Raw genomic sequence first — 12,664 nt, forward strand, 5'->3', positions numbered from 1 at the left:
AAGTAAGAAGGGAGGAAGAAAGAAGTAGAAAGGATAGAAGAAAGAAGTAAGAATTTAGAAATGGGGCGCGACGCGTACGGGTGCCTCACGCGTACACGTGGAAACTGAGTTGGCCGTTCGACGCGTAAGCGTCGCCCACGCGTTCGCGTGGGTGGTCCAGAAGCTAAATGATGCACACGCGTCAGGGACGCGTACGCATGGGCGATTTTGTGCATTGGGCACAGTGCCCGCACCAGGTCAGCACAACTTTCGGCCTGACACCTCTTTATGCCGATTTGTAGGGTGACGCGTACGCGTGGAAGACTGATTTTACAATTGACGCGAACGTGTCAGGGACGCGTTCGCGTGGGCGTGTTTGTGCCTGAGGCACGCCTCCAGCCACGCTCCCGTGCAACTTTCTATAAGGTTTAGCGTCGCATGTGACGCGTGCGCGTGATTCACGCACACGCGTGGGACGCATTTTTTTTTATGCAAAATGCAAAATGCAGCATGCAGATGCTAATGCAAACATTGTGAATGACACTAATAAAATTAAAATAAAAGAAACTAGGAATAAAAGGAACGATTATACCATGGTGGGTTTTCTCCCACCTAGCACTTTTGGTTTAAATCCTTAAGTTGGACGTTTGGTGAGCTCCTTGTCATGGAGGCTTGTGCTTGAACTCATCCAGGAATTTCCACCAATGTTTGCAATTCTAATAGCCTCCGGGATCCCACACTAGTTGCATAAAGCCTTCAAGCAAGTTAAAGCAAGTGACAAGGCCCCAAGAGTGTTGATTGCCATAATGAATTCCGGGGTCCCAAACCTTACTTTTGCACCCGTCTTCTTGTTGATCATCATTTTTCCACTTGGGTGGTGAACAGTCAGAATTCTCACGGAGACATTCAAACAATTTCCTAGACCCATTCAATTGAGAATTATACCAATACTTGCACTTCAACTTGGAGTGTGCAACCGTATTAAACCTCACAGGGCAACTCCTACCACTAACCATTTTTCTCTTACTCTTAATGCCACAAAGAGCTCTAAGTTGACCATCTGTCTCAAGTAAACCATATTCAAGTGGGATGAGAAAGCTAAGGGATATGAATTTTACCCACTTGAATATTGTGAAGGATGATGGTGACTTAGGCGGAGAGGTCTCCAACAACTTTGGCAAGGTGATTTCAAGCTCCACTACCTTGTGTTCTTCCTTGACAACTTCCACTTCCTTGCAAGCTTCTTCAATTTCAACATCTTCCTCTTGGTAGCTTTCTTCCAATTTGATCTCTTCTTCATTGCTCACCAAGGGCATGGGAGGTTGTGCTTCTTCTTCTTCAATCTCCATGTAAAGTCCAATGGGAGAGGATTCAAATGTAGATAAAAATTCATCAATGATTGAATCCATCTCTTGATCATCCCCTTCAAAGTCTTCAACCATGATATACTTTAGAGGTTGTACACCCTCCTCAACATCAAATTCAAACTCCTTAGAATGGGGTGAGTTTCTAATGTCTCCTTCATGCTACGTTTTTCATTAGATTCTCCACATGAAGCCATGGGGGTTCCTTGAGTGTCCGAACATCTGGAAGGTAATCGATTTATTGCTTGCTCCAGTTGATGAAGGGTTGCATGAAATTGATCTACTGTTTCCTTGAGGCGAGCCTGTGATTCTTGGGTCGATGGATATGGACATGGTGCATATGGAAGTGGTGGTTCTTGGGGGTAATTAGATTGGAATTGGGGTGGGTAAGGGTTGGGGTCATATGGAGGTGAATGGTTATCGGTGGCTTGTGAGTATGGTGGTTCAAAGCTATGTTGAGGAGGCAGTTCATAAGCATAGGGTGGGGCTTGTTGGTAACTACAAGGGAGTCCACCATATCTATCATCTTGGTATGCACCTCAGAATGGCTCTTGACCATAGTAATTTGGTGGAGGTGGTTTGTCACGAAAGAGTCCACCATAACTATTGTCCTGGTATGCATCACAGAATGGTTGTTGGTTATAGCGCATTGGAGGGGGTTGTTGCCAAGAGGGTGGATAAAACCCTTGTGGCTCTTCCCATCTTTGATTCTTCCAACCTTGATGCCTATTTTCATTATAGTTTCCATTCCTTACAACAATATTGGAATCAAACTTGAAACCAGAGGGGTGAGAACTTATAGTAGCAATTAAAGACAAAATTAATAAAAATTAATGAAAATAAACTCCTAAAACTAGAAACACTAACAAAGAAACGAAAAAGTAAAATTTACAATAACCAATAATAAGGCACACGTTTGTAATTTCCCGGCAACGGCGCCATTTTGACGATCGGATTTTCACTAGTTTAGAATTTTATAAAAATAATCGCGTTGTAAGTATAGTTTCTAAACCAACAGAGAATCCTTTCGTACAAAAATTTTGTTTGTCACTTAAGCAAACCCAATAAAATTTATAACCGAAGTATTTAAACCTCGGGTCGTCTCTCAAGGAATTGCAGGGAAGTATGGTTTATTATTGGTTATAGAAAAAGGTGTGTTTTTGTGTTTTTTGAATTAAAGAACAAGTAAATTAAATGACAAGAAAAATAAATTAATAATTATAAAAATCTCTTGCAAGGTATAAGAACTGAAAATCCCATCCTAGTTATCTTTATCAAGTGTGATGAGAATTGTTATTGCTCCCACTTAGTTACCCTTTCTAAATAAAGGAAAGTCAAGTGGACCAATCAATTTGATCCTCAAGTCCTAGTCAACTCCTGTGGAAAGACTAGCTTCAGAGCGATCCAAATCAATCAGCAATTCCCAATTTTCAATCAACTGCTGAGTCTGATAACTCAAGTGTTATCAATTACTTAACCAAAGCAAAAGGGAATAAATCCTAAATTAAATTGAAAGCATTATAAATAGAGCAAAACAATCATAAATCTGAGATACCTCAAATTATATTAAATAGAATATTCAAATCTAACATGAAGAGATTCATAAGCCAATTTGGCAACATAAATAATTAACAAGTAAAAGCATTAGAGTATCTAAAAGTAGAAGAGAAACATAAATTAAAGTTGGGAACTTTGAACCTGGAATTGGAGAAGCAATCCTAAAATTAAGAGAAATCCTAATCCTAAAACCTAAGAGAGAGGAGAGAGCCTCTCTCTCTCTAAAACTATATCTAAAATCTAAAATTCTCTATTCTGAATGTTGTGTGAATTGTTTGAATGAATGGATTGATTCTCCCACTTTATAGCCTCTAATCTGTGTTTTCTGGGCCAAAAACTGGGTCAAAATCAGCCCAGAAATCGCCCCCAGCGATTTCTGATACGTTCAGGTCGCTGCAAAGTCACGCTAAAGCATCATCCATGCGTTAGCAAATTATATATCGTTGTGATGTCTCAGATGTTAGCTTTCCAACGCAACTGGAACCGTGTCATTTGGACTTCTGTAGCTCAAGTTATGGTCGATTTAGTACCAAGAGGTCAAGCTACAGCTTTAGCAGTTCCTTCAGTTTCTTGTATTCTTTCCACTTTTGCATGCTTCCTTTCTATCCTCTAAGCCATTCCTGCCCTATAAAGCATGAAATCACTTAACACACATATCAAGGCATCGAATGGTGATAAGAGGGGATTAAAATTAGTAAAATTTAAGAGCAACGAAGCATGTTTTCAATCATAGCACAAAATCGAGAAGGAAATTATAAAACCATGCATTTTGTATGAATAAGTGTATGAAAGATTGATAAAATCCATGATAAACCATTATTTTATGATTTATATTGTTCTTAATTGTGTGGTTTTATCAAGTCTTCACCCACTTATTCATATGATTAGCATGATATTACAAGTCCTTCCCAAAATTGATCCATGGTTGAAAAATTGCTTCCTAAAGATCTTTTAATTGTATATTTTTATTCTCCTCTATACCGTTCGATGCCGTGATCTGTGTGTTAAGTGTTTCAGGCTTCATAGGACAGGAATGGATTAGAGAATGGAGAGGAAGCTGGCAAAAATGGAAGGAACACAGGAAATTGAGGAGATGACCAGCGAGAAGCGACGCGGACGCATGGCTCACGCGACCGCGCGAAATGGAGGAAAGCACATTGACGCGCTCACGTGCCTGACGCGAACGCGTGGATTAGAAGCCGCACGAGTGATGCGAATGCGTGGACGACGCGCACGCGTGGCAAGGAAAAACGCTGGATGACGCAAACGCGTGGATGACGCGATCCGTGATGTGCGCGATCTGCAGAATTTGCAGAAATCGCTGGCGTGGATTCTGGGCCGCATCTCAACCCAGTTTTTGGCCCAAAAACACATATTAGAGCCAGGGAACATGCAGAGACCAAGGAGGACATTCATTCGGCATAATTTTTAGTTTTAGATCTGACTTTACTCCTCCTCTAGGTTTTCTCTATATACATTCATAGTTCTTAGCATTTCATTTTTTATTACTTTTTAGATTGGGATATAGAGAAGAGCTATTACCTCAGCAAGACTTCATCTCTCTAGTTTGTTTTCTCTACTTTTTACTTACTCTTTCATATCCTTAATCTGTTCAGAGTTACCATTGGATTATTTTTAGAATTTATTAATACAAGAACTATTTTTATTTTTAATTGGTCTTTTTGATTATTATTTTATCATGTCTTCCTTTATTTCCCTTTCTTATTTTGTGAAGTTTACATTCATGATGAGCGAGTAGTTCTCTAACTTGATTGGGAGTTGATTGAAAGGAGAACCTTGAGTTGGAATGCTCAAGAGTAAAATTGTAATCGGGTTTATTGTTGGATGGCTCTCTAGTCACTGACACTAATCCTTCCTATGGGAGAGGATTAGAACTTGTGAATAAAAGTAGACTTCCAACTTACTTGACTTTCCTATACCTAGTAAAGGATAACTAAGTAGAACAACCTTCAATTATCAATTGATCTTGGGAGAACTCCAACAAGGATAGAACTTCCAATTAATCTACTCCCAGTCAAGACCTTTATTTAAATTACATAAATTCTCCGATTTAATTTCCTGTTTATCAAACTCAAAAGCAACTTGAAAAACCCTCTGATTAATAAAATAGCACATCTTTCTGCAACTCGTTGGGAGACGACCTGGGATTCATACTCCCAGTATTTTAATTTTAATTTTGTGACAACCCTTCTAAATTGATAAGCAGACTTTTATTGGTTAAGAATTGTACTTGCAACGTATCTCCCATATTAATTTCTTAATCTGCCAATTTCCGCCTCATCAATTTTTGGCGCTGTTGCCGGGGAGTTGCAATAGAGTACTAATTTATTGATTGGAATTTATTTATTTGTATTTTATTTTATTTTTTTGTTATCATGAGCTATATGTCTCTTCTATTGAATGACGCGTTCACTTCCTGATCCAAGCTTGCCAGTATTTGATCCTGAGATTGAAAGAACTATTTCACGTATAAGGCAAGCTCGGCGTCGGTCAGTCCTCTCCGAGGACGAATCTGAAACGTCACTTAAGGAAGAAACAAGCTCCCTTTCTATTGATTCGGTTGATTTACGTGCAGGCGACATGGCAGCACCTAGGAGAGTTACTATCCAGGAAGCTGGATCCCCTGATTTTACACTGCAACCGTATCAAGCGCATCACCCAGCGGTGGCTGTGGATTTTGAAATAAAGACTGCACTACTCAACTTGATGCCTAAGTTTCATAGCTTACCTGCTCAAGAGCCTATCAAGCACCTTAGGAATTTCCAGGCAGCCTGTTCTACTGTCAGGCGTGATGGTGCAGATGAAACTTCTATTTTGTTAAAAGCCTTCTCATTCTCTCTTAAGGGAAAGGCGAGAGAGTGGTACTACATTCAACTCGGAGCAACTGTTTCTAACTGGGATACGCTTAGAAGAGAATTTTTAGAAAAATTCTTTCCAGCTGAAGTTACTGATAAATTGAGGAAAGACATTTCTACGATTGTTCAAGACGAATCTGAGACTGTCTACGAATACTGGGAGCACTTCAACGATCTTCTGGAAGCATGTCCCTACCATATGATTGACAAGATAGTGTTGCTCAGCTACGTCACACAGGGCATGAAGCCTCAAGATAAGACCACATTGGAAAGTGCTAGCAATGGGTCTATGAAAAAGTACAAGACCACTGATGAGGCATGGCAATTGATCAGCGACTTAGCTGAATCTACTCAGAATCACAGGCAGAAACAAAGCCGGTCAAAAGTTGTTGCAGAGGTATCTTCTAGCAAAGAGACTACTGCTCTAACTCAGAGTATATGTGAAATGACCAACTTACTGAAGCAGATGCAGTTGAGTCAACAGCAAGCTTAGCCCTCTCCACCACAACAAAGCCAACAGTTGGTTCCACAAAGAGTATGCAGGATCTGTGCTGATTATAGCCATTATACTGATGAATGTCCACAGCTCCAGCAGGAAGATAACACTGTGGCAGCCACTCATAACTTCTATGACCGCCCCAATCAAGGATACAATCAAGGTGGCAGCTACAACCATGGATGACAGGACAATTCCAACCAAGGTTGGAGAGATAATTCTAACCAGGGTTGGAGGGACAATCATAACAGAGGAGGCAGAGATAACAGTGAAAACCAGAGGTGGAATAACAATAACAACACCAGACATCAGAATCAGAATCAGGCCTACAGAGCACCTCATTTAAGGCAGCCTCAAGCATCTCAGCAGACCCCTCAGATCACTTATTCCTCTCCATCTTCTAATGATGAGTTATTACACTCTATTGATCGGAGACAGCAAGCCATGGAAAACAACCTTACTTCTACTCTAAATGGTCTGAACTCTACACTGCAAGATCTTGTCTCACAGATTGGGTCACTAAATAACTCCACTAACCAACCTTCGAGCTCCAGTGGACTTCCTTCTCAACTCTTACCTAATTCCAAGGGTGGCATCAATACCATCACTCTGAGATCCGGAACCACATTGCAGGAGAGGAACCAAGAGGAGCCAAGTCCACCAGAACACACCCCAGCTGAAGATGCAGTGGAAATGGAAGATGCTGAAGAGGAAGAGGACACACAGGACATAGTTGAAGAAGAGGAAACTCAACCACAGGGTGAAGCACCAAAGGATGCTGAAACTGCAGATAACACCCGTCCTGTTCCCTTTCCACAACTCACAAGGAAGCCCAGGAAGCAGATGGAACTCGATCCCAAAATGGTAGAAATATTCAAAAAGGTTGAGGTAACCATTCCTCTTTTTGAGGTTATTCAACAAGTACCTAAATATGCGAAGTTTCTAAAGGATTTATGTATACATAAAGATAAAATTAATAAATTAGAAACCATTCCTTTAGGTAGTTCTATCTCTGCTTTAATGGGAGGTATACCTGAAAAATGTAATGATCCAGGTCCATGTATGGTTAACTGTACTATTGGAGGTGTGATATTTTCTGACTGCATGTATGATTTAGGAGCGTGTGTTAGTATAATGCCTTTGTCTATATATAATGCTTTAAGGCTCCCTCCCTTAAAAAGGTCGGCTGCTCGTTTTGTGTTGGCAGATAAAAGCATTATCACAGTGATTGGAGTTGCTGAAGATGTATTAGTGAGCATCAAGGAGCTCATGTTTCTCATTGATTTCTATATCCTGGAAATGCCCCCTAATAACTCCAGGAGGCCATCCTCAATCCTACTTGGAAGACCATTCCTGAAGACTTCAAAGTTCAAGTTGGACGCATTTTCAGGAACTTATTCTTTTGAAATAGATGGTAGAATAGTGAAATTCAGTTTAAATGAAGCTATGAAGCATCCTCCAGAAGATCATTCTATCTCCCAGTGTGACAACATTGATGAAATCATAGCTGAAGTTCACTAGGAAGAATTAGAAGTGAAGTACATAGGGCAAGGTCCAAGTGTGGGGACATTTTCAGAGGACAATGAGAGCACTTTACTATTATCACCAGCTCCGGATAATCCAGAGCCTGGCCATGAGCAGAAATTAGAATTAAAATCCCTCCCTCCACACCTCAAGTATGCTTACCTTGAGGACAAGCAGAAGTTTCCAGTTATTATTGCAAGGGAGCTTACTTCCCAACAAGAAGAACAGCTACTCAGTGTACTGAGAAAACATAAGAAAGCGATTGGATGGAGCTTGGTGGATATAGTGGGTATCAACCCTCAAGTTTGTGAGCACAGAATATTCTTAGAAGAGGGAGCAAAACCTGTCCATCAACCTCAAAGAAGATTGAATCCCACCATCTTAGAAGTTGTTAAGAAGGGAGTGACCAGGCTACTTGAAGCAGATATCATTTATCCCATCTCAGATAGCGAATGGGTCAGTCCAGTACAAGTGGTGCCCAAAAAGTCTGGAGTCACAACAGTAAGAAATGAGCAAGGAGAGCTTCTGACAACTAGAGTGCAGAATTCATGGAGAGTTTGCATTGACTATAGGCATCTCAACCAAGCCACTCGCAAGGATCATTACCCCTTTCCATTCATTGACCAGATGCTTGATCGCCTGTCAGGTAAATCCCATTACTGCTTTTTAGATGGTTATACAGGCTACTTTCAAATTCATATAGCCCCTAAGGATCAGGAAAAGACTACTTTTACATGTCCTTTTGGAACTTATGCTTATAAGAGAATGTCATTTGGTTTATGCAATGCACCAGCTACTTTCCAAAGGTGCATGATGAGTCTTTTCTCTGACCTTATTGAGACTTGTATGGAAGTTTTTATGGATGACTTTAGCGTATATGGTGATTCATTTAGCCTTTGCTTGGATAGTTTATCTAGAGTATTGGACAGGTGTGTTAGTTCAAACCTTGTTTTAAATTTTGAAAAGTGTCATTTTATGGTGAAACAAGGAATTGTTCTAGGGCATGTTGTTTCTGATACTGGTATTTCTGTAGACCCAGCAAAGGTAGATGTTATTTCTAGTTTACCTTACCCCTCCTCCGTGAGGGAAGTCCGTTCATTCCTTGGCCATGCAGGTTTTTACAGGAGATTTATTAAGGACTTCAGTAAGGTAGCATTACCTTTATCCAGATTGCTGTAGAAAGATATCAAGTTTGAGTTCAGTGAAGATTGTGAACAAGCTTTTGATAAGCTGAAGACCGCCCTGACTCAAGCTCCAATTGTGAGAGGACCAGACTGGAGCCAGCCATTTGAAATCATGTGCGATGCTTCCAATCATGCAGTAGGAGCAGCGCTGGCTCAGCGCGAAGGTAAGGACCCTTTTGTCATTGCTTATGCGTCTAAAACTTTAGACGCTGCTCAGTCTAATTAAACTACTACTGAAAAAGAGCTCTTAGCTATTGTGTTCGCTCTGGATAAATTCTGAGCCTATTTACTTGGTACTAAAGTAGTAGTGTACTCAGACCACGTAGCTCTAAAGTATTTATTAGCTAAGAAGGAGTCCAAACCAAGGCTTATACGTTAGATACTGCTACTACAAGAATTTGATTTAGAAATTAAGGATAGGAGTGGTAACCAGAATCTAGTGGCAGACCACTTGAGTCGCCTTGAGCACATTATGGATGTCTCCACTCCTCTAAATGATAATTTCTCATTCGACAACTTACAAGCAGTACCTAAAGTAGTCCCTTGGTATGCGTCTGTAGCTAATCATCTAGTCAACCGCACTTTTCCTCCAGACTTTACTAAGCATCAAAGAGACAAGCTGAAAAGCGAGTCCAAATATTATATATGGGATGACCCATATTTATGGAGGTGTGGTGCTGACCAGGTAATTAGACGATGTGTGCCTCAATCAGAATTCCAGTCCATTTTAGAGGCCTGCCACTCATCAGAGAGTGGAGAATATTTTGGTCCTCAGAGAACAGCTAGAAAAATTTTAGACTGTGGATTCTGGTGGCCTACTCTTTTTAAAGACGCTGCTGAATTTTGCAAATCTTGTTCCCCATGCCAAAGGTTTGGTAATATATCCAAGAGGGATGAGATGCCTCAACAGATTATACTTTTTTGTGGAATTTTTTATGTTTGGGGAATTGACTTCATGGGTCCATTTCCAAATTCTAATGGTTACTTTTATATATTGTTAGCTGTGGATTACGTTTCTAAATGGGTGGAAGCAATTCCTACCCGCACTGATGATGCTAACACTGTTGTTTCCTTTGTTAGAAACCATATCATCTGTCTCTTTGGATCACCACGAGCTATCGTGATCGATCAAGGCAGCCATTTTTGTAACAGGAGACTAACAGGATTACGGAAGAAGCATGGGATAATTCATAAAGTGGCAACAGCCTACCATCCCCAAACTAATGGGTAAGCCGAGGTGTCTAACCGAAAAATAAAGCGTATATTGCAGAAGATAGTCAAACCTCATAGAAGAGATTGGAGCACCAGACTACAAGATGCACTCTGGGCATACAGAACGGCATACAAGACACCCATTAGGATGAGTCCCTTTCACTTAGTTTATGGTAAAGCCTGTCACTTCCCAGTTGAGGTAGAGCACAAAGCCTTTTGGGTAGTGAAGGAGTGCAACATGGGATTTGAAAAGGCCAGAGCTGAAAGGAAGCTGCAACTGCAGGAATTAGAAAGCCTTCGCCTAGAAGCTTATGAGAACTCCAGGCTTTACAAGGAAAAGATTAAGGCTATGCATGATAAGCACATCAAGAGGAGAGAGTTCCAACCGGGGAAATTAGTCCTCCTTTACAACTCCAGATTGAGGCTCATGCCAGGCAAGTTGAGATCAAGATGGGACGGTCCGTATCGAGTAGAGAAGGCTGAGCCATACGGAGTTTTCCACCTGAGCCATCCTTCAAGCTCTGAATTCATCAAGGTCAATAGACATCGATTAAAGCTTTATCATGGTGAAAAGATGAAGAATAAGAAGGAGCTAGAGATCTTCCTCTTGGAAGATCCACCCACAGCAGAAGACTGAGCTAGTGGAGCGTCCAACTTAAGGACGTTAAAGAAAAGTGCTAGGTGGGAGACAACCCACCATGGTATGATTGTTCCTTTCTCTCTTCTTAGTTTTCTTTTTCAATAACTCTTCTCCGTACTAGTGCATATAGTTTCCATTTGCATATTGCATAAAAAAAAAGAAGAGAGAGAGGAGGAAAGCGGCATGCGACGCGACAACGTCACCGACCGCGTCCGCGTCGTACTGGCCCTAGGAAGAAAAGCAAACTCAACAGAGAGTCACGCGAAAGCGCAGCTGGAGGCGTGCCCTTGGCACAACTTGATCCACGCGACCGCGTCCCTGACGCGTCTGCGTCATGTGGGAAAAAATGCCTCCCACGCGTCCGTATCAAGCACGCGAACGCGTGCTCTGAAAATCGACGAAAGAAAGGGTGTATGGAAGAATGTTACACTGGACCGGGCTGGAATGATGCTAGTCGCACAAGCCCTATCACGCGAATGCGTGCCCCACGCGTCCGCGTCGTTTTCCAGTCTTGGCCATTCACGCGATCGCGTCCACCACGCGAACGCGTCACCTTGAAATTTGGCAACAATGAGTTTCGAACAGAGAGTTGTGCGAGCGCGAGGCTGTCCTCGCGCCACTAGCATAGATCATGTCACGCGTCCGCATGACCGACGCGTCCGCGTCAGTCCATATATCCGCTTTTCGTGCGAACGCGTAACCCACGCGTCCGTGTCGCCTGCGCCGCACATCTTATCCAAATCTGCCAAAATATCTTATCTTTTTCTTCCCCAAATCCTATTTTTTTTCTTTTCCCTTCTTCTTCCCCCCTTCTTCTTCCTTCTTCCTTCTTTCTCACTTTCTACTTTCTCTCTCTCACCACCATTGTCAAGGTTTTTCTTTTCTTCTTCCTTCCTTCCTTTTCTATTCTTCCTCTTATTTTTATGTTCTCTTATTCTTTTTCTTTCTACTTTCACTATCCTTGTTTTCTTTTTCTTTCTTCTTCTTTTTATTGGTGTGGAAATTTATTTGGGTCATTATTTCTTATATTTTGCTTGTGGATTGTTAAGGAATTGTTTGACAATTATATATTAATTTTTAAGGGTTGCTTGCATGTTCAATTTAATACTTTCAATAGCCTATTCACCATGCATGCTATGTGTTTGTGAAAACGCCCGTATGGCATTGTGCACTATTTTTAGATTTCTTTTATTCTACTACTCTAAATGCTTGCTTTTCACAAAACCCTTTTTATATTCTATTATTTAAATATAATTGTTATTATAAACATGTTATTAGTTTGAAAGGCCTGGTAATCTAACTTGGACATTGAATGCTTGATCTATGCTACTCATGCCTTTGCCAGCATGCCAATAAACACCTTGCATTTAATTGTCATCATATGCACTTGCTATATTTCCATTGATGATTTTTCACATGTAGTCATGACCATGTGTTAACATCATTCATCTTTAATGTGCCTTGATTACCACCTTTCCCGTTCTCTTCCTTGCTCTAACCCTTGACATCTTAACATCCTTACGTTTTCCCTTTCAGGATGGCCACCAAGAAAGGAAAAGAGAAAGCTACCCCCAAACCCAGCAAGGAGAAGAACAAAAAGAGCATTAGTGGCAGAGCCATCTTCAACTGCAGTTAAGCCCTCAACAAAACGAATTAAGAGGATTATAAAGGTCGATGAAAAAGAGAAAGCCTTCCCAACAAAGGACACTACGTGATTTCCCAACCGCTACTGTGAGCAAATGTTCCCCATCCTGGCAGCAAGGAATTACAACAACGAATACCTGCTTATCCTCCTGACTCGTATTGCTGAATTTGTTGAGCCGCGAATCGAA

Source organism: Arachis hypogaea, chromosome 16 (genome assembly GCF_003086295.3).
Source record: "Arachis hypogaea cultivar Tifrunner chromosome 16, arahy.Tifrunner.gnm2.J5K5, whole genome shotgun sequence".
NCBI classification, from domain to species: Eukaryota; Viridiplantae; Streptophyta; class Magnoliopsida; order Fabales; family Fabaceae; genus Arachis; species Arachis hypogaea.